This window comes from Schistocerca nitens, chromosome 2 (assembly GCF_023898315.1).
Source record: "Schistocerca nitens isolate TAMUIC-IGC-003100 chromosome 2, iqSchNite1.1, whole genome shotgun sequence".
NCBI classification, from domain to species: domain Eukaryota; kingdom Metazoa; phylum Arthropoda; class Insecta; order Orthoptera; family Acrididae; genus Schistocerca; species Schistocerca nitens.
The window spans coordinates 17,819,009-17,842,745 of NC_064615.1; the positions used below are offsets into that span (position 1 = coordinate 17,819,009).

The window sequence follows — 23,737 nt, forward strand, 5'->3', positions numbered from 1 at the left end:
CAGTTTGCGAGTGAAACAGGAGGGGAAACGGCAAGTAGTGGTTCAGGGTACCCTCCGCCACGCACCTTACAGTGGCTTGCGGAGTATCCATGTAGATGTAGATGTAGACGAAGGGGAAAGCCACGGCATTGAAGCTTATATTGGGCCTTCATTTGGTGCACATTCTGAGTCTTGGAGGGAGAGAGAATTTTCGTGACACAGCTGGAGCACTGGCTGTGGAATTTGAGCCACGTGCTGCACAGTCAGTCATAGCTCCAGCATGGGGTTGGCCCGCCTCCATCTCTCTGCTGCACCGCCTGTCACCTGTTTCTTCATTTTCTCGATCTAATCTTTATTTCTTGATTAAAATCTTTAGTCCATTTATTGGAATAGGGCTTCTTCGCAGCTGTTTCTGTGACGATATTCCCAGAATCCCGCGCTACTACTGCGCCGTTTTGATAAAACAACTTTACCGACAGTGCGCGTTCTTTCTTGTGAATAGTCATTGCATTTCACACGGAAAATTTCTAACCTTCTTAACTCTTTACACCAATAGTCACTTCACAGCACGCATCACCAAGCGATAAACATCATAGTGACGTAAAAAGGAGATATTTCATATTGTGATTGCCTGCAGTGCCATATTTTCATGTGCTGCCAGAAAAATGAAACTACTGTTTTTTTTTAGAATACTTCATAAGGGCACTGATTAAGGGAGTGGATTACAGTAGAAACTTTTTTTCAGTCTAATTTTTATTGGCTTAGAATGTTCCTTTGAGAGTCTATTTTTAAGATTCAGTCATATAAAATGTACCATAGATCTTAAAGTATGTTAAAAGTAAGATTTACTGCAAGAGGGTCTGGTGCATCCCAGTGGTCCAATGCCATCTATGTAACACTACAGTGTTTACCAATGGAATGACGGTCGTGTTAGTTTCGTATAATAACACAGAGGGCATTTGTAGCAACTGAAATACTACTCTCAACAAGATTTCTCGCCGTATCATCATTCGTTTATGGTAAACATTCTGAATGCACGTACTTGTCCTGCGCCTGCTTAACTTGCCATTTCGCTTGTTCTTATATGAGGTAAACCACAAGTGCTTGAAAATGACAAACTTATTTGTATGGATAGAAAAGGTACGACAAGTAACGCTTCAATTTGTAAGCAGAGCCAGTCAATCAATGCAATTTCGTCAAAATGAGGGTGTTTCAACATCAGCGAAAAAAGAGACCAGCTGTATGGTGCTGGCATTGCCGATTAAAGTTTTGTTAAATTTCAATATTAGATAACACAATTTGAAACTTTAAACACTTGTTTTTTCAAAACAATATTTTTCAAGTTGATGGGAACTGTAACGCGTGAAATATACCAGCAATTATATTAAACCTTTTTGTAATTTGAGAGTCAACGTTTTTTTCTACTGTAGCACGTAGGATTTTTGCGTTACATTTAATTTCGACTTTTGGTGGACGTTTTTATATCAACTTTTTTAAATTGACTTTTAATTTAGAGTACCATCATTTTGTTAAAAGCCCTAGCACTCCGTCTTCAGGCCATAAGTGGCCCATGGGGACCATCCGACCGCCGTGTTATCCTCAGGTGAGGATGCGGATAGGAGGGGTGTGTTTATTTTTTATTTATTTATTTATTGTTCCGTGGGACCACATTTAGGAGAAGTCTCCATGGTCATGGAACGAGTCAATACATGAAATTATAACACGATTGTAGAAACAGATGATATGAAATATAAGAAACATATTCAGGCGACAAGTCGTTAGTTTAAATAAAGAAAATCAAGAATGTAACACTGGAACTTGCTTAATTTTTTAGCTCTTCCAGGAGCTCCTCGACAGAATAGAAGGAGTGAGCCATGAGGAAACTCTTCAGTTTAGACTTAAAAGTGTTTGGGCTACTGCTAAGGTTTTTGAGTTCTTGTGGTAGCTTATTGAAAATGGATGCAGCAGAATACTGCACTCCTTTCTGCACAAGAGTCAAGGAAGTGCATTCCACATGCAGATTTGATTTCTGCCTAGTGTTAACTGAGTGAAAGCTGCTAACTCTTGGGAATAAGCTAATATTGCTAACAACAAACGACATTAAAGAAAATACATACTGTGAGGGCAATGTCAAAATTCCCAGACTATTGAATAGGGGTCGACAAGAGGTTTTCGAACTTACACCATACATAGCTCGAACAGCCCGTTTTTGAGCCAAAAATACCCTTTTTGAATCAGAAGAATTACCCCAAAAAATAATACCATATGACATAAGCGTATGAAAATATGCGAAGTATACTACTTTTCGTGTTGAAATGTCACGTATTTCAGATACTGTTCTAATGGTAAATAAAGCGGCATTTAGTTTCTGAACAAGATCCTGAACATGGGCATTCCACAACAGCTTACTATCTATCCATACGCCTAGGAACTTGAACTGTTCCGTCTCGCTTATAACATGCCCATTCTGTCTGATTAAAATGTCAGTTATTGTTGAATTGTGAGTTAGAAACTGTAAAAACTGAGTCTTACTGTGATTTAGCATCAAATTATTTTCCACAAGCCACGAACTTATATCATGAACTACATTATTTGATAATGTTTCAATATTACACACAAGATCCTTCACTACCAAGGTGGTGTCATCAGCAAACAGAAATATTTTTGAATCACCTGTAATACTAGAAGGCATATCATTTATATAAATAAGAAACAGCAGTGGCCCCAGCACCGACCCTTGGGGAACGCCCCGTTTAACAGTGCCCCATTGGGACTGAACATCATTACCACTCTCAATATTGCGGAGGATTACCTTCTGCTTTCTGTTCTTAAAGTAGGAGGCGAACCAATTGTAAGCTACTCCCCTTACTCCATAATGTTCCAAGTTCTGCAGTAATATTTTGTGGTCAACACAGTCAAAAGCCTTCGTTAAATCAAAGAAAACACCTAACGTTCGCAACCTTTTATTTAATCCGTCCAAAACCTCACAGAGAAAAGAGACTATAGCATTTTCAGTTGTTAAGCCATTTCTAAAACCAAACTGTACATTTGACAGCAAATTATGTCAATTTAAATGCTGCAGTAACCTTGTATATACAATAGTCAGCACATCGCTCTCCCGGTCATTATGATGGTTTCCTGTGACCGGAGCCCCTACTATTCGGTCGAGGAGCTCTTCAATTGGCATGACGAGGCTGATTGCACCCCGAAAAATGGCAACAGCGCATGGCGGCCCAGATGGTCACCCATCAAAGTGCCGGCCACGCCCGACAGCGCTTAACTTCGGTGCTCTGACGGGAACCGGTGTATCCACTGCGGCAAGGCCGTTGCCAATTTTGATCAAACAATTTTGAAAAAATATTTCTACACATTACGTTAGGCAATTTCACCGGTTTCTAAGTGTTTTTGAAATTTTGTTCTTGGTTGAAAATTGTGGCGTCTGGAGCTCCTTCTGTCAATATTGTGTAGTGTCCCCTTGTAACGCCGGAAATGCATATCCTCCTATTTCCATCTATTGTACTATAATTTTTTTCCTTGTTTTGTTACCTCAAGATATGACATTTCTGTGTCTTTATATATTGTAATTGTTTTACTATTTAATTGGTTTGTTTTGTAAATATTATTTGTATTTATACGCTGGGTCTGGCCTAGGGAAAACTATGCTATCGAGCGAATACATCGATAGGTCGTGTGGAGAACCAAAGTGTTTAGGATCTTTGGTAGTGTTAACTCTGCCGCGTGGAGCGCGGGCAGAGCAGAGGAGTCTGGCTGGGGTGGTGCAGTGGAGCAGGTGTGTTGTGTGAAGCTCCCGCGAGTTGCCGCGCTTTCAGGGTTTGGCAGCATGTAATTGCGCTCGACTTGGCTATGATAATTTCTGACATGGTGTCGCGGACGGGAAGCATTAGCTGGCGCACATCAAGAGCCCGTTTCGTCTGGTGACCGTGTCGAGAAGAAGGCGCGCCAACATCCAGCTTCTGCAACAGCGACGGCCGACAATGAGTGACTGTCGCCACCTCCTCGATCGACGGCTTCAAACCTTCAATCAACCAACAAGGAAGACTGGAAGCACGTAAAGTTTTAGAACTGTATGGCGGACCTCAGAACTTTTAAAATTGTGGCATGACAAAATTACAGCAACTTAGCATGAACCTTTGTTACTCATTGTCCCAATTGCATTGCCAAGTAGGGTCCCTTCCTTTTCCGAAATGAGCCCGAGTGTCGTTGAAATTCAAACGCCAGCATCATTCGATTTCACTGCTTTAATTTCAAAGTTCAGTTAAGGTATTCATAGCTGGCTACAATATTTAGATTGCACAAATTAAGAGTGCGAGTTTTGTTACCGTAATTTAGTTACCTGTGACTGCAGCTCAGCTTGGTACGTACTAAATTTTACTATTGTTAATTGTTCAGAATCATTTAATTCAAGTTCAAAGTTAAATCGCTTATTTCTAAATTGCGTAGATTCAAGTAGCTTTTGAAATGATTGTTGAGGTAGTCCAAGACTAACCGTATTTTACTGAATTTCGATGTGCTTCAGAAAGAAAGCTCACTATTAACTTCAGTCACTAAATTAACTTTCGATTTTCCGGTTTTATTAATTCTTTTGCTAAATTAAGTCTTGTGACAGCCAGAGCGAGAGCACCAGCAGCAGCGAGTACTGTTTGTATAAAGCGTTTATTTTGCATTTTGTTTACGACCTTCCACTAAGGAAGGGATTCTATTTGTGTTTATCTGCTCTGCATAGTAACTAACAGTTCTTGATAAACTTTACGTAGTTTTCGTGTTAGATTTCTTAGTGTTTTCTTGATCGTTTAGAACAGAAAGCGCCCAAAAACCGTCTTTTGTTTGTTTCGCGGCCGTTAGCCACTAGTCACTTGAATCAGCAGTTGTCTTGTGACAGCCAGAGCGAGAGCACCAGCAGCAGCGAGTACTGTTTGCATAAAGCGTTTATTTTGCATTTTGTTTACGACCTTCCACTAAGGAAGGGATTCTATTAGTGTTTATCTGCTCTGCATAGTAACTAACAGTTCTTGATAAAACTTTACGTAGTTTTCGTGTTAGATTTCTTAATGTTTTCTTGATCGTTTAGAACAGAAAGCGCCCAAAAACCGTCTTTTGTTTGTTTCGCGGCCGTTAGCCACTAGTCACTTGAATCAGCAGTTGTCTTGTGACAGCCAGAGCGAGAGCACCAGCAGCAGCGAGTACTGTTTGTATAAAGCGTTTATTTTGCATTTTGTTTACGACCTTCCACTAAGGAAGGGATTCTATTAGTGTTTATCTGCTCTGCATAGTAACTAACAGTTCTTGATAAAACTTTACGTAGTTTTCGTGTTAGATTTCTTAGTGTTTTCTTGATCGTTTAGAACAGAAAGCGCCCAAAAACCGTCTTTTGTTTGTTTCGCGGCCGTTAGCCACTAGTCACTTGAATCAGCAGTTGTCTTGTGACAGCCAGAGCGAGAGCACCAGCAGCAGCGAGTACTGTTTGTATAAAGCGTTTATTTTGCATTTTGTTTACGACCTTCCACTAAGGAAGGGATTCTATTTGTGTTTATCTGCTCTGCATAGAAACTAACAGTTCTTGATCGTTAGGAGAGAAATTTATTTTGTACTTATTTGCTGCGCTTAGCTTTTTAATAGTTTTTCTGGGAAAACCTAGCGTAGTTTTCGCGTCTCGTATTTCAGTGAGTGTTTCTTGATTATCAGAGTAGCTCATCAGAAGATTATCTTGGGAATTTGTCACCGTATAGAGTAGGGTAAACATAGTCATGTGTAGGGACTGTGGTTGTTGTGAGCGGACGCAAGGAGAATTGGCCACTCTTCGGGGGCAGGTGGAGGCTTTGTCTGTTAGGCTCATCGAGCTCGAGGCGCAGGCGTCGGCTCGTAGTGGCGTTGGGGCAACTGTGGTGAGTCCTATGCCTACTTCGGTGGCCTTGGAATCACATGGAACCCCTGATGTCGCTGCGTCTTCCGGCAGTGAGCATCTTACCGGTCAGCCATCACTCCAGGGTGAATGGCGGACAGTGGTGGGCTCGCGCGTGCCTGGCCGAAAGGCGAAGGTGGGATCTGGCCGCGTGGCAGCTGCCTTACCCCTTTCCAACAGGTACGGGGTGCTTCCTAGTGGTGATGACATCGTTTCCGAGCCACCACAGGATGCCTCGCCTGTTGGGCCAGTGGCCGATTCTCCGGCAAGGTCCCGACAGTCACAGAGGGCGGGCCTATTAGTTATAGGGAGCTCCAACGTTAGGCGGGTTATGGAGCCCCTCAGGAAAATAGCGGGTAGGTCGGGGAAGAATGCCAGTGTGCACTCGGTGTGCTTGCCGGGGGGTCTCGTCCGTAATGTGGAGGAGGCCCTTCCGGCAGCTATTGAACGCACTGGGTGTGACCGGCTGCAGATAGTAGCACATGTCGGAACGAATGACGCCTGCCGCTTGGGTTCTGAGGCCATCCTTGGTTCCTTCCGGCGGCTGGCTGATTTGGTGAAGACAACCAGCATCGCACGCGGAGTGCAAGCTGAGCTTAATATCTGCAGCATAGTGCCCAGAGTCGATCGCGGTCCTCTGGTTTGGAGCCGTGTGGAGGGTCTAAACCAGAGGCTCAGACGACTCTGCGACCATAATGGTTGCAAATTCATCGACCTCCGTTATTGGGTGGAGAACTGTAGGGCCCCCCTAGACAGGTCAGGCGTGCACTACACACCGGAAGCAGCTACTAGGGTAGCAGAGTACGTGTGGCGTGCACACGGGGGTTTTTTAGGTTAGAGGGACCCCCCCTTGGGCGAAACGATAAAATACCTGACGGCTTAGCAGAGAGAACATCAGCATCGTTGATAAAGAACGTCCGTCCTCAGAGACCAAAAACAGGAAAAGTTAACGTAATATTGGTAAACTGCAGGAGTATCCAGGGCAAGGTTCCTGAATTAGTATCGCTTATTGAAGGAAATAGTGCGCATATAGTATTAGGAACGGAAAGTTGGTTAAAACCGGAAGTGAACAGTAACGAAATCCTAGACACAGAATGGAATATATACCGCAAGGATAGGATAAACGCCAATGGTGGAGGAGTATTTATAGCAGTAAAGAATTCAATAATATCCAGTGAAGTTATTAGCGAATGCGAATGTGAAATAATCTGGGTTAAGTTAAGTATCAAAGGTGGGTCAGATATGATAGTCGGATGCTTCTATAGACCACCTGCATCAGCAACCGTAGTAGTTGAGCGCCTCAGAGAGAACCTGCAGAACGTCGTGAAGAAGTTTCGTGATCATACTATTGTAATAGGGGGAGACTTCAATCTACCAGGTATAGAATGGGATAGTCACACAATCAGAACTGGAGCCAGGGACAGAGACTCTTGTGACATTATCCTGACTGCCTTGTCCGAGAATTACTTCGAGCAGATAGTTAGAGAACCAACTCGTGAAGCTAACGTTTTAGACCTCATAGCAACAAATAGACCGGAACTTTTCGACTCCGTGAATGTAGAAGAGGGTATCGGTGATCATAAGTCAGTGGTTGCATCAATGACTACAAGTGTAATAAGAAATGCCAAGAAAGGAAGGAAAATATATTTGCTTAACAAGAGTGATAGGGCACAAATCGCAGAATATCTGAGTGACCACCATCAAACGTTCATTTCTGAGGAAGAGGATGTGGAACAAAAATGGAAAAAATTCAGAAACATCGTCCAGTACGCCTTAGATAAGTTCGTACCGACTAAGGTCCAAAGCGAGGGGAAAGATCCACCGTGGTATAACAATCATGTACGAAAGGTACTACAAAAACAAAGAAAGCTTCATCATAGGTTTAAGAGTAGTCGAATCATAGCTGATAAGGAAAAGCTGAACGAAGCGAAAAAGAGCGTAAAGAGAGCAATGAGAGAAGCATTCAACGAATTCGAACATAAAACATTGGCAAACAATCTAAACAAGAACCCTAAAAAGTTTTGGTCATATGTAAAATCGGTAAGCGGATCTAAATCCCCTATTCAGTCACTCGTTGACCACGATGGCACCGAAACAGAGGACGACCGAAGAAAGGCAGAAATACTGAATTCAGTGTTCCGAAACTGTTTCACTGCGGAAAATCGTTACACGGTCCCTGACTTCAGCCGTCGCACGGACGCCAAAATGGAAACTATTGAAATAAACGATATCGGAATTGAAAAACAACTGCTATCACTTAGTAGCGAAAAAGCATCCGGACCAGACGAGATACCCGTAAGATTCTACAGTGATTATGCTAAAGAACTTGCCCCCTTTCTATCAGCAATTTATCGTAGATCTCTGGAAGAACGTAAAGTACCTAGCGACTGGAAGAAAGCGCAGGTCGTTCCCATTTTCAAGAAGGGTCATAAATCAGATGCGAATAATTATAGGCCTATTTCGCTTACGTCAATCTGTTGTAGAATAATGGAACATGTTTTATGTTCTCGTATTATGACGTTCTTAGATAATACAAATCTCCTTCATCATAACCAACATGGATTCCGCAAACAGAGATCATGTGAAACTCAGCTCGCCCTATTTGTCCAAGAAATTCACAGTGCCGTAGACACTGGCGAGCAGATTGATGCCGTATTCCTGGACTTCAGGAAGGCATTTGATACGGTTCCGCACTTACGTTTAGTGAAAAAAATACGAGCTTACGGAATATCGGACCAGGTTTGTGATTGGATTCAGGATTTCCTAGAAGAAAGAACACAACATGTCATTCTTAACGGTTCAAAATCTGCAGATGTAGAGGTAATTTCGGGAGTACCGCAAGGAAGCGTGATAGGACCTTTATTGTTTACAATATACATAAATGACTTAGTTGACAACATCGGTAGCTCCGTGAGGCTATTTGCAGATGACACGGTTGTCTACAAGAAAGTAGCAACATCAGAAGACTCGTACGTACTCCAGGAAGACCTGCAGAGGATTAATGAATGGTGCGACAGCTGGCAGCTTTCCCTAAACGTAGATAAATGTAATATAATGCGCATACATAGGGGCAGAAATCCATTCCAGTACGATTATGCCATAGGTGGTAAATCATTGGAAGCGGTAACGACCGTAAAATACTTAGGAGTTACTATCCGGAGCGATCTGAAGTGGAATGATCACATAAAACAAATAGTGGGAAAAGCAGGCGCCAGGTTGAGATTCATAGGAAGAATTCTAAGAAAATGTGACTCATCGACGAAAGAAGTAGCTTACAAAACGCTTGTTCGTCCGATTCTTGAGTATTGCTCATCAGTATGGGACCCTTACCAGGTTGGATTAATAGAAGAGATAGACATGATCCAGCGAAAAGCAGCGCGATTCGTCATGGGGATATTTAGTCAGCGCGAGAGCGTTACGGAGATGCTGAACAAGCTCCAGTGGCGGACACTTCAAGAAAGGCGTTACGCAATACGGAGAGGTTTATTATCGAAATTACGAGAGAGCACATTCCGGGAAGAGATGGGCAACATATTACTACCGCCCACATATATCTCGCGTAATGATCACAACGAAAAGATCCGAGAAATTAGAGCAAATACGGAGACTTACAAGCAGTCGTTCTTCCCACGCACAATTCGTGAATGGAACAGGGAAGGGGGGATCAGATAGTGGTACAATAAGTACCCTCCGCCACACACCGTAAGGTGGCTCGCGGAGTATAGATGTAGATGTAGATGTAGATTAAGTCAGAGTGTAGCGAAATTTATTACTTCTGACAAACTTTCAGTTTTCACACTACACGTGTCAACCTTCAGTTGCCACGCTTCTAGTGCTAATTATATGTGTAATAACCTTTCTTTTTCAGTTACTATAGTAATTGTCCATAGGACTGCCGACCGTAATTTCCCCCAAATCTCAAATATCTAATTACCGCTAGTTAATTGTTAACGTAACGGCCGCACATTTACTTTCTTTATTAACTTTACCCCTTTTCAAAATTAATTTCCAGCAGTTTCATTAGCATTTTTCCTTTCATTTAGATGTAACCCTTTCCTCCCTCTTTACCGACAAATTAACTTCGGTGACGATTGCTTTTCCCAAATTTCCATTAGGTACACGCGGTTTAATTTTTCACTGTCATTAAGGTCGATAAGTGAGGGGGAGGTTACACCCTGCGTGCGATATCTGTACTTAAAGAAAATACATATTACAATATTAAGGGTGTACGCCAAAGACCGTAAGTCAGTTCTGTAATTTGTTATTTTACTGAAAAAAATTCTTGGATATCGGTTCCGGAATCGAGCATTATCCTCGTCTATCCCGTTACTGAACGTATCTGCGGTGTTTAAGCATCCTTGGATGTATACAGCCCGCACTACAACATTCGGAATACACAGATTAATTATAACCACCCGGTATATGTATAAATGAATGTATATATCTCACATCCTTCTAGGGTCTAGGATGGAAACGTTGAAATCCCAAGATGAAATGAAGACCGTTTAATTGAAGTCGGATCGAAAATTCCTTTCCTCTAACTTGCTCCATTGACTGGAAAGATTACTAAATATTCCGATATAGGGAAACCACGTGAGAACCTCTTGCTTTACACGTACGGGTAGTAGGCAACCCGGAGTTGCCTCCAACTAATTCTCAACGATGCTATTTCCCTCTTGCCTCCCCTCTCACTCCACTCTACCCCCTTTCTCTTTCTCCCAGAGTGAGCGTGTATGTGTGTGTGTGTGTGTGTGTGTGTGTGTGTGTCATTTCCTCCAGCATGACCTTCCCCTTGCTCACTGCCGCTGAACTTTATTACCTCCCGCTGTGCACATTCAGCGGAGCGGCTGCAGTCGTTCTCCATAACCTGCCCGCGCCCCGTGGACTCACACCCACGGCGGTCCCGCTTTGCCGCCCCCAGCCACCGCGCCGTCACTGCGCAGATTAAAGCCGGTGATTAACCGGGGTCGTCCGCGCCACGCCGCGCAGACACCGCTCATAATATTTTCAGATCGATTCCTCGTTAGCGCGGATACCCAGCTACCGCCGGGCCGGGTCTGGCTGCCCCAGTGTACCACCCCGCCGTTGCGGCTGCGTTCCCACCCTACGCACCAGCCACCCCCTAACCCCCTCAACCTCCTGCCCTCTCCACGCCCCCTCCCCCCCCCCCTCTGCGGCCTAACTGGGTGCTCAGTTGAGCCACTGGAACAATGAGCCTATTATGTAAATCTAATTTAACTGTGAGGCGGACCGAATGGGAACTGTGAAATGGCTCTGGCCGAAATACAATGCCACCGCGGGCGCGGTCGCTTCCCCCACTGACACCATTATACGTCAAGCGAGCGACCCAGCTGGGAAGCGTGCAGCGTCCTCTGGTCGAGTCTGCGCTGCGCCGCGGGACTGCCTACCGAGGCAGGGGAAAAATAGCGGCAAAAAGGATTTCGTTTGTTCTGCTTACTGATCACTTAATCCTTTGACCAGTCCTGCGGTCGTAAAAGTTTATCTGGGAGAGCATATAAAAGAGATCCATAACAGCGCTCGTGAACAGGAGGTCATCACTTAAATTTACGACCCTTCTCGGGCGTACACTCGCGCACACACTTTCAGGCTGACGGAAATGGGAAACGCTAACACCACGATCACCTCGACTGAATATTACTAAACTGTCATTAAACTAATGCATACAGGGTATTCATACAGTTTTCTGAATGATATTAGTTGCAACATCAAGTTTACTGTGAAAAAGTGACAGAAATTCAAATATTTTTGGATATACAGGTACTTAGAAAACGGAACTTTAGGGCACAAAATCTACATTAAACCGACTCGCACGGGTCGGTATCTTCACGGACATTCCAGTCGCCATCCCAAGCAGAAAATAGATCGAAACATTGGCGTATCTAGCTAAAACTAACTTTTAGACACAGTACTTCGAGGACGAGCTCGATCATTTAAGAACTGCCTTCAGATGAAACGGCTACTCTATCAAAGAGAAAAACTGGGCACGACACCATAAATGATCTGGAGCTTCCAATTAAAAAGGAACCAACTAACGGGAAAGTTTTATTCCCATTTGGAGAAACGGTCACAGATCGCATCAGCAGAGTAATCAGAATTCAGAATTTTTAATAATCATTTTAAGTGTTGTAAAGAAAAAAGGATCCAGCTATTCATCACAAAATGCAAGGCAGTATATGGTAGGGGCAATACCTATGCAATTTGTTAAAATTAAAATTTAACCCACCTCTCCTACTGAAATTAGGAAAATAGTGAAAGCTCGCATGGAACTGACGGTATTTCCAACAGAGTACTAAAAGCTTGTTCCCAACAGATAAGTAGTATTCTCAGCCACATATGTAGTAGCTCACTGAAACAGGAAATTTTTCCAGGTAGACTGGATTATACTATTGTTAAATCATTGCATAAAAACTGGGATAGGTCTGATGCTAACAACTACCACTCAATCTCACTTCTGACAGCTTTATCCAATATTCTAGAAAAAGTAATATATTCAAGAGTAGCTTCACATATTTGTAAAAATGAAGTACTAAAAAAATGTCAGTTTGGTTTTCAGAAAGGCTTTTAACAGAATATGCTAATGTACTTCCACTGATCAAATAAAAAATGCTCTGAATAACCAAACATCACCCACTGGGATATTTTGTGATCTCTCAAAGGGTTCTGACTGTGTGAATCTTCTAGTTAAGCTTACGTATTGTGGTATGAGTGGGACAGTGCACAAATGGTTTAATTTATATTTCACTGGAATAATGCAGAAGGTTGAAATTAACAGTATAGATATTTTACAAAAATCAGAAGGGTACTCTAACTGCAAAGGTATCACGAATGGTTTACCACAGGGTTCAGTCTTGGGTCCCTTCTTGTTCTTAACATGTATTAATGATTTGCCATACTATATTCATGAATAAGCAAAGATGGGTGTTTTTGCTGATGATATAAGTATAATCAGCACACCCAACAAATGAAAATCGTCTGACGAAATTGTAAATAATGTCGTTCAGAAAATTACTAGGTGGTTCTATGCAAGTGGACTCTCACTAAATTTTGAGAAAACACAGTACATAAATTCTGTACAGCAAATGACATAACACCATTGATAAATATAGACTCTGAACAGTAATGTGTTGTTAAGGCAGAATGTTCTAAATTTCTAGGTGTTTACAATGATGAGAAATTGAACTGGAAGAAACACTTTGATCTGCTGAAACAGGTTCAGCTACCTATACTATTGTGGTTATTGTAAATTTTGGTGATAAACATAAAAATAAATTAGCATACTATGCCTATTTTGATTCACTACTTTCATATGGTATCATATATTGGGTTAATTCATCATTAAGAGAAAAAATATTCATTGCACAAAAGTATGTAGTCAGAATAATAGCTGGAGCCTACCCAAGATTACCCTGTAAACATTTATTTAAGGAACTCGAGATATTCACAGTGTCTTTGAAATACATACATATATTCACTTGTGAAATTTGTTATTAATAACCGAGCCCAATCAAAAAATAATAGCGAAGTGCATAGCTGCAACACTAAAAGAAAGGGTTATCTTCAAAGAAAGGGGTGCATTATGTTGCCATAAAAATCTTCAGTCCTTTGCCAAATAGAATTAAAAATCTGACAGGCAACCAAACAACATTTAAAAACAAATCAAAAGAATTTCTGAACGACAACTCCTTCTACTCAATATTGATGAATTTTTAGACTGAAGTAGTAACTGTACAAAAAAAAATATGTAAAGAAAACTTACGTTAAACTGACACGTTTGACATTATTACTAAATGTCATATTCATGATCTATGGAACAAGTATTAATGTAATGTAAAAATATTGGGTTTATTAAGTCTGCAAAGTCATTGGACACGAATAGTAAACTTTGATTCAGTGGTGGAAAATAATGTTTCGAGTTTTTGGTTTGTATTTCTCTTGCCAAGTGTAGTGTTTGGGTCTTGTTCCAAGACTGAGAATAGAACTTCTAATGCAATAACTATTAATGTTTTCTAATTGTGCGTAATGGGTCGGTAAATGTACTTAGTCAGTGCAGTTAAAATCCCAAACATATCTTACGACGAGGCATTTGTGCATAATGGCATGGAAAATGTAGATAGTCAGAGCAGTTAGAAGCCCCAACTACTCAAGCATATTTTACGATGAGCCATATTACTGCTTTTAGTTACTAATCTTGTGCCCATATTTGCCATTTCAAAACAATATTTATATTTTCTTTTTCTTGCATCTGGTTCACAAAAAGTGATTCATAGTTAAGCACATAGTTTACATAGCAACTGTGTGTAACATCGGGGAACTTAGTGCTAGAAACTGATGAGACTATTAAGGCAAGAAAATGCTAATGGTATTTTCTTTCTCAAGTAACACTCTTGTAACTTTCCCTGTCATTGGTCATTTTATATTCATACTTAATTTTTGTGTTTATTAAACAACCTATGCAATTGCCAACTGCGTTCAAATGACAATATTATTTTTTCCTCCTTAAACTGAAACGCATGTTTTCTTGTGTAACTTCAAAACTGATAGCTTTCAGGAATACTTTTCTGTGTAAAGTTTTGTCTCCCAAGTATCCTTTATATTCTCGAGAAGGATTCAGTACAAAACGTGTCACACCCTGTCCAGTGCGAACAGAGTGACCTGAAGTAGCTACGTACAACAAACATTGGATGTACCCGGAAAAGTGTGGAAATGGAATCCATTTCAGGCACGTGCTGTGAAATTAAAACTCAGTGGACTGGGACTCTTTGCATACCGGATTATTCAGAGACAGAGGGTTTCTCATTAACAGAAGTATTACAGAACTTTTATTATTAAATCCCTGTTGGAGAAGAACGTCGCTCGTGAGGCAGAATTTATTACCGATGTAAAAAGTAGCATTTCACTTTTTTACTGCGGAACATCACATTCCGTATTTCTGTTCAAATCTGCGCTCAAGAATAAAAAGCAGTTCCATCACGGTAAATATCTTGATGTTTCTGACTCTAATCAGAAAAATGGAAATACTTTTCGACGAAACTAGTGAAATATGACCTCATGGATTGCATGTTGCGATCGTTCAGTATTAACGGTATAAATCTGCAATGAAATGTTAGGCTGGTGTGTAAGGTCGTTGAGTGTTTGTTTTGCGTGTTGTTATTCCGGTTGTTATGAGTTTATTTATCGATTGTCGTTTTTAATTTGTAATTCAAAGTTGCTGTTCGAGATGACATATTGTAATTTCGTCATTTCCATCCTGTATCACTACTGGTGACGAGAAACGATGCCCTTAAGGCAGCTTAGGGAACAGAAAGGAATTGATGATCCCAGCTATTCCTCTCATTAAGAGGTCTGATCGGAAAGTAGGGTCCGATAGGTTGCCAAATGGAAACCACAGAAAAAATAAAAAATGTTTTATCTCCAACAGTTCGCTACTCCTTCCAGCTACTTCTCTACATAGTTGTCACTCCGACTTAGACATTTGTCGCACCGTTGTACCAATTTTCCGACACCGACGAGAAGCTAGAGTTCAGAACACTGAACACAAAAACGGAATTGCAGATGTGAAATACCCACTTATAGAAACGAACAGCGACACCGTTCTATTGCAGGCACAGGTTGTGTTGTAGGATCCTGCTTGTACTGATTCATGTGACACTCCTTAATATTACGTGGCTAATGGACTGAGCGAATGCTCATGTTTCGCATAACTGTAACCCACTACCTGTCTCCGTGTTTTTTTAGGTGCTCACTCCTACCATTACACTTTACAGTCCATTGCGAACTAGCACCTGAATTACCTACTTAGCACAGGTTTAAGTTGCCCTCGCAAATCACAGTCTCTAATCTGTGCTAAATACTGCGTATATATCCTGCCACTAAATACACGCTCTAATTGCAGTGTTCACACTGTAATGTTTAACACTGATTATATTGTTTTGTTGATTATTTTTATACTGCCAGTAACGATAAGTCTAGCGCCCCAATATTGCGATCCCTCTGTAATCCAGTGGGTACTCGGATGGATTAAATATTTCCGCAGTAAATTGCTTGATGACTCGAATAAAACTTTAAGCATTTTATATGCACTGATAAAAAACCTCTTAACTTTCGTGTGACTGTTCCACGATGTGGCTGGTTGTTGAAACATGAGTCGAGCTTGTAATAAATAATTTACAAGCCATGTTACTTCTTCACACGTAGCGCCATCATTAACACATCTCTATCAGTAACCGGTAGTTGCAACACGGAAACTCACTACACTTCTTTGTGTAGCAAACGCTCGCTTCTAATTTAGGGGAGTTTTTCGGTACAGAACATTGACTCCCGACTGTTTCTTACCAGAAAATAATTGGATTTGAAGGCGTTCCCTGCGCTATCGATGCTGCAAGACACAGTGCGTTTACGCAGTTATTTCTTATAAGCCACTGTCATACGTGAAGTTTCCCTGCTTTCGTGTTTCATAAAGTGGAGAAATATCGAGCCAAGAGAAGAAGAACAAATATTTCACTGTACACAATGATGAATTTTAACGGCAGGAATAAAAAAAAGTAGGCTGTAGCACATCGCTAAAAACTTTCTAACGCCGAAACTTTGGTGACTATTCCTAGCTAAAACAATGTTATCTTGACAACTCTTTAGCAGTCACCCACAAGGGTCGAGCTTTCGTGTAGATTTACACAGTAAATAAAGTCAGTAATGTGCTGGGTCTTCTTAGACCTGACAGTTTCAATCGATCGAGGTGCCACACCTGTTACGATACTAGACAAGTTTTCTGTGGCTCTTGCTGTGACAAGCTAGTCAAACGTGTTAGTGTGAGAGCTTTGATCCTCAGCTGATCACTTTGTTAACCATAGACCGCATATTATTGAAAGCGATTGTCATATGAAATGTTCGTGTGGCATTTATTTAGACATCATTTGTCATTTGATAATAAAAAAGAATAAATCAGTTGTTATTTAGACCACAACTCCTCCCTGTGTTCTGATTTGCATTACCTTTGCCGTTTTATTAAAGCCATGGATTTGTCAAAAAATCAAGGTGCAGTCATAATGAAATTGAATATACTGATTAACATTTCTTGGTATTTTGATTAATATGCAAGAATATTATTTTTATTTTTATTCAAGGTATTAATTTTCAATGGCTCCCTTGTCAGTCAGATCCTTTTCTTTTATACACCAAGCAACAGCCTGCAATTGTTGACCTAAACAACCACCATCTTACAATTGGCAACCACTCCCAGTACCTTACAGTTATCAACCACTGCCAGAATCTTTCAATTGGTAAACCACGGAACCTTGCAAACAGCATTAGAAATTGAGGTCTCTCTTTAAATGTCAGGGAGATGTCATGTACTCGCGTGAGACAGTGTTATAAGCACCACACAGATTTTGAAAGGGACGTCAATGTACGTCTCCAATTTGCTAGCTGTCGTGAAATATCCAGATTCGTGCGGCATCCAGAAGTTACAGCGAGCCGCGCGGAGTGGCAGCGCGGTCCGAGAAGCCATTTCACGGATTATGCGGCCCCTCGGCCCCTCGGGCATGGGTGTGTGTGTGTTGTTCTTAGCATAAGTTGGTTTAAGTAGTGTGTAAGTCTAGAGATCAATGACCTCAGCAGTTTGGTCCCTTAGGAATTCACACACATTTGAACATTTTTTACATTTGAACATTTTTTAGCTAGAATGGCCCGACGTTGGACTGCATTGGAACGTGAAGATAGGCGCACTCGTTATCAAGATTCTCGTCGACTATGAGTACCGCAAGGTTGGATCGTTGTATTCTGCACGAAGCACATCGCAGTCCCTTCACACCTGTACTTGCCAACCCAGAACAAATGATGGACTCCCTGCCACATTCTGTGTCATCCTGGACTGCTGGTCGGAGGCTAACAGCAACCAGAATAGGGAATTACCGTCCCATGCATGGGCTGCCGTTCACAAAATGAACAGCTGTCTCTGGAGTAGTGAAGCCACCCGTATGCATGGATTCCTGGTGAATGGTGTCCCATTGTGTTCATCAATGAATCGCAGTGCAGCATACCCAGGACGACCTACGTCAGCAGCTGTGACGGCGACCTGAGCAGATTTCTCATCCTTCCAAAGCTTTGGAAAGGCACAACTGTGTCACTCCTTGTATCCTGGTGTTGGGAGCCATCGGGAATGACTTCAGCTCGAGCATGGTAGTCATTGAGAGAGCTCTGATAGCACAGATACATCACTAACAAATGGTTCAAATGGCTCTGAGCACTATGGGACTCAACTGCTCAGGTCATTAGTCCCCTAGAACTTAGAACTAGTTAAACCTAACTAACCTAAGGACATCACAAACATCCATGCCCGAGGCAGGATTCGAACCTGCGACCGTAGTGGTCTTGCGGTTCCAGACTGCAGCGCCTTTAACCGCACGGCCACTTCGGCCGGCTCATCACTAACAGCTTGACTTCTCATGTGTTACGAGCTTTGAGATTTTTCAACAGGACAATGCTCATCCATATATGGCACGTTTCTCTATGAACTTTCTGGGTGATATTGAGGTATCCCCGTGGCCAACAAGATCCCCACTTCTGTCCTCGATGGAACACGTGTGGCACAAGCACGGATGTCTACTCCGTCCCTGTGCTAGGATCCATGATACAAAGGACGAATTACAAGAGTAGTGGGACAATTTGCCTCTGGAGAGGCATACATACTCCCAAACTTTAAATTTTTAATTTGTAATTTGACTTGATTTTGTAATTATTAAAATAACATCACATACTCTCTCAATCCATAAATACGTTTCCTCCTCACCTCATGGCCTCAATAGTCCTCTGTGGTGACCATTCTAGCCGACACAGAGAACTGCAGCTGTGATCATATATGCACCAGTCTATGCTGTGTACTTCTGCGAATTTGTAGTGATATCCTAGGGGTCTTCTGGGTGCTTCACATTTTTTTGTCAGGTAGTGAAACTGGCGCCTGCTGGTGGTCGCTGCTTCCGTGCGGCTCAGTGTTCAACCTCCGCGTCCTATCGTTACGACTGAACAACTTCTCCTTCGTATCGCTGCCCGCCAGAACAGATGTAGATGAAAACTTGGTGGAGGTACAAGGTGGTTCCTCCACCCCTTCCCACGCTAGCAGCATGATGCACGAAGTAACTGGGCAAGGGAATATTTGGGCCAGTGCTGCCGAGTGCTCTGCACTGACGTGTGAAGGTTTTGTCTGACGCCTGATGGTGAAAAAATATGCATGTGTCAGACAACACCTCTATGGGCTCAAATTTGAAATGGTGAAGTCCGTTTTAGGCTAGTATCATATACAGATAAAGGACGTCGAGTGTCTTTTCAAGACTGTGAAATACTGGGACGAAACCTTTCAAGTTGTGTGTCTTAATGTCAGGCCTCCACTCCCGACTTGATCCTAGCACATGGGGCCCACTGAGATAATCGATAATACCACTTAGATATTCACATAGGAGGTTTTCTGGTACTCTCTTTGTGTGTGTGTTGTGAGGTACTCTTCTTCCCACATACGAGTAGAATATCACGATAATTTACTACTATTTTCCTCTGAAATAGGCTTTACATCGGAAAGAGATGATTCTGAAAAAGGGCTATGTAGTATATGGTAACCTATAAGGAATTTACGTTCTCTGCTGGCAGTCTAACTGTACCAATAATCAAGGGCACCCACACGACAGTCTGTACGGGGGTGTATACGTGGGGGTATCAATATTTTGGAAGACGAACGATGACTTTTAAGTAGCCATACAGAAGTTCCATTTCCGATCCTGTTAAAATCCTGCGTAATACTGTTTTTTAAATCATTTTATTGAAGGAAGAACACTTGTCTGAACAAATTTAGTAACGTTATCTAAGAGCTTGGAGGGCGCCCCCGGTTATAGGGCGCCCTTGCCAACGCTCACACCTTTTCGGATGCAAAAGGGATGGAGATGGTTTATATTCAGTACACACACTATGGAACTTCGTCACAGTTGTTCAAGGAGTAATTATAACCTTTTAATTACGTTGAAGGTAACTAATTAGGGTTTTGACTGCTGGTAAATATTGATACCCTCATGCTAAAGTACCACAAGACTCCGCTAGAAGAGCTAAAACAAAATCGCGCAGACCATTGGTGAGCAAAGTATTGTGCCGTAATTCGTCCTCCGCATTCGAAAGAGAACAAAACTGCAACAATACATGCTCTGTTCGTGTAAAACAAAGCAGTAACCACATGACTCAGTGCTTGTTGGGGCAGATGCGTCCAGAGTGGTCAATCAATCAGAATGACGAAGAACTACGTGTCAGACCACTACTCTGTGAAGCACGATAGTAGAAAGAGAAGTGAATCTCGAAGACCAACGTATCACAGTGGAGCTGTAGTAAAAAAAAAAAAAAAAAAAAAAAAAAAACGGATTTGCGTGTACCTGGCATCAGCACTGTATCCATAGTTAATTAGTACTGTCACTGTGGCCGGCCGCTGTGGCCGAGCGGTTCTAGGCGCTTCAATGCGGAACCGAGCGGCTGCTACGTTTGCAGGTTCGAATCCTGCCTCGGGTATGTGATGTCCTTAGGTTAGTTAGGTTTTTGTTCCTGTGTATACAGCTAGTGAAATGCGTGTATTCGTAAAAGTTCACGTTTCATTGTATTGAGTTGAAGCATCGCCAATGGCAGTAATTTCTCGTCCGGTCCTGGGCTGAAATGGGTATGCAACGTTTGAGTACATTTCTCTAGAATGTTCAAATTACGTACTGAAACCGTACGTAAAAATAAAAGAGACTGCAATATTACACACGGTAAACAATGAAAAACAACAAGGCTGACGAAGAAGTCACTACGACTAGAATTTTAGAATGTAGAACGCTCCGATCAAGTGGGCAGGGCGCAGATTCGTGGCTGAGTCGGCTACTTGCTGGTCACTGTTGGCTTAGCGGAAGCGTTTGGCGGGCAGCCGGCCCTGCAGGCGCCTGACGTAGCGATGACGCAGCCGGGGCGCGAGCGACTGCGGCCGCGGCAGCACGCCGCTAAGTGAATATCGATAATGGAAATTAGTTGGCAGCTGCGGCGGCCGCGGCGGCTGCAGCTCCGTAATCTGTGTGGTCCTCCCAGAATGGGGCCACCGGAACCCCTCCTGCTGCCGCGCCGGGGCCGTAAATTTCCGACCGGTATCAGCGTCAGCACGGCTCGTTTCAGACCGGATGGGGCTATTGTTTGCGATAGAGCTTACAGCCTACCTCCGTAGTCTTAACCTTTCGGGTTTCCTAAACGACGCCATCGGCTACTATAAAACTGGAAGACAGACCCACCTTCCCCTCTCCCTCCTCTCACACTGTTGGGTGACGTACGGTTTTTACGCTTTAGTTCGATGTCCTGGCTGTAATTTTCTCCCGCTGCGGGAGATACTGCCAGAGTATACAAAGATAATTGTTCTACAATTCCGACGTCAATAAATTTCCAAAGCAAATACGGACGTAATCGTAAATATTAAATTACCAGATAATTTTTAAACTAGGCACAGCTGGTAATTATACATAATTGACTGACCATTCATAGAATATAACAGGGATGTTTATGTAAAAATCTTAAAACTTTTATAACAGGAAACTGAACGAAAAGTCCAATAGCGTACAACAGCTGTATCTATTGACGTACAGGGTGATTATAATTAAAGTTAATCTTTCAAAACGATACAGAAATAACACCACTGGTCAGAATGAAGTCAAATTGCAACGGAATACTATCGGAGAAGGGGGAAAACGTATGGCAGAAGAAAACAAAAGTGTGAAAATTGATCACTAGGTAGCACTGTGTGCGTCAGGATATGTAAATGGAAACACCTGTCACGCGCACGACCCATTGGAGTTGGTATAAACACGCCGGGTACACGGCTTTTCCTCCTTCCGCGCGTGCGACGTTCGCCATGACTGCCTCAATGCAGGATCGCGCTCTACTTGTAAAACTGTTTTACGAGAATGATGACTGGGCACTGAAGGATTTGAAAAAAGGCGTGGATCTGGAGAAAATGATTCGGAAATTCGAAAAGACGGGTTGTTTTGGCGTGCAACCTGGTAGCGGGAGGAAAGGAATTGCTTCGACGTCAGTGGAAGCAGTGGCCACAGCAATGCACGATGAGACGAGTGGTGGTGTGCAAACGTGTGGTGTACGGAGTATTGCCCGAGTATTGGACATAACCGTGAGCACGGAGCGTAAAATCCTTCGAAACATCCTTCTTTGTTATCCATTCAAAATTACCCATGCGCAGGAGTTACTTCCTGTTGACCTCTCAGTAAGACAGACCTTTGCTTTAGAATTTCTTGTTCGCATGGAAGTGGGGAATGATTGGTTGTAGAAGATTTTGCGGACAGACGAAGCCCACTTCCATCTGACAGGATATGTCAATACACAGAATTGTCGAATATGGGAAGCGGAAAATCCACACGCAAATCAACCACTACCACTTCATCCTGAAAAGTTCTCTGTGTGGTGCGAGCTGAAGGCATCATTTATCATAAGACCATATTTTTTCGAAGAGACAGGCGCGTCGAGTCCTGTTACCTGTACCGTCACTGGTAAGAGCTATGAGTGTCTTTTGCGCAACCTCGTCATTCCAGTTTTCCTACAGCGTTGTTGTGTGGATGGTATCATTTCTGTGCAAGATGGTGCACCTCGGTACATTGCAAATTCAATAAAGCAGCTGCTGAAGCGCCGCTTCGGAAATGCTAGAATTATCAGCCGGCATTTCCCTACAGCCTGGCCGTCCCGGTCACCTGACCTTAATCCGTTTGACTTCTGACTCTGGGGCTATCTGGAAACGTTGTGTTCAGTGTTCCGATTGCAAACTTAGCTGCACTGAAGGCATGCATTTAGCAACATATTCTCAACATGATCCCGGAAGCACTGCGATCAGTTGTGGAACATACTGTTTCTCGATTTCAACTTGTTGCAGAAAGCGGTGGATAGCATATTGAACATGATTTGCGCCAGTCACACGGAAATTAATAATCCGATTTGATGATGATTGATGCTTTTTATGTGGTTTCTGGCCCCAGGAGAATTAAAAACCAATGTGATTGATGCTTTGTATGCGATTTTTGGCCTCGGGACAATTAAAAAACTCATGTGAGTAATGCTTTGTATGCGGTTTTTGGACTGAGGATAATTAACAATCGCCGGCCGCGGTGGTCTAGCGGTTCTGGCGCTGCAGTCCGGATCCGCGGGACTGCTACGGTCGCAGGTTAGAATCCTGCCTCGGGCATGGGTGTGTGTGATGTCCTTAGGTTAGTTAGGTTTAAGTAGTTCTAAGTTCTAGGGGACTTATGACCTAAGATGTTGAGTCCCATAGTGCTCAGAGCCATTTGAACCATTTTTTGAACCAATTAAAAATCGATTCTTCCCATCCGATGTGATATGACCTTGCCGTGTGGATGGGCTTACGTAACTAAAGGTATCACACCTGTACACCCATGCACACTAAGTAGTACAGTTTGTTTAGCATCAAACGAACACCTTAGGAATTGCTGTATTATTCATTTGTCATCTGTAGTCGACCACTATTAAATTATGATGCTTTCAGCGCCATCTATTGTTACATTTTGTAACTATTTATTTTTCTTCTCCCGTTCGTTTTCCCCCTTATCTGATAATATTCCATTGCAATTTGTCGCCATTCTGACCGGTTGTGTCATTTATATAGCGGTTTGAAAGCTTAACTTTAATTAAAATCAGCCTGTAGATTAGATACTCACAGAAACGGTTTCTCAATTTATAAGTTACATCTTCTAGTGTATACCTGTACAGAAATTTATACATATTTATACTTTGATAATGGGGAAATGATTTTGT

The 23,737-nt window shown here is 42.4% G+C and overlaps 1 protein-coding gene and 1 pseudogene across 1 annotated transcript in view; both read right to left on the bottom strand.

Moving 5' to 3' along the window:
• Nucleotides 1–23,737, bottom strand: part of LOC126234244 (uncharacterized) — an 818,625-nt gene that overhangs the window by 154,977 nt on the left and 639,911 nt on the right. The gene's annotated exons all lie outside the window — the stretch shown is intronic.
• Nucleotides 3,193–3,310, bottom strand: LOC126238362 (5S ribosomal RNA; annotated as a pseudogene).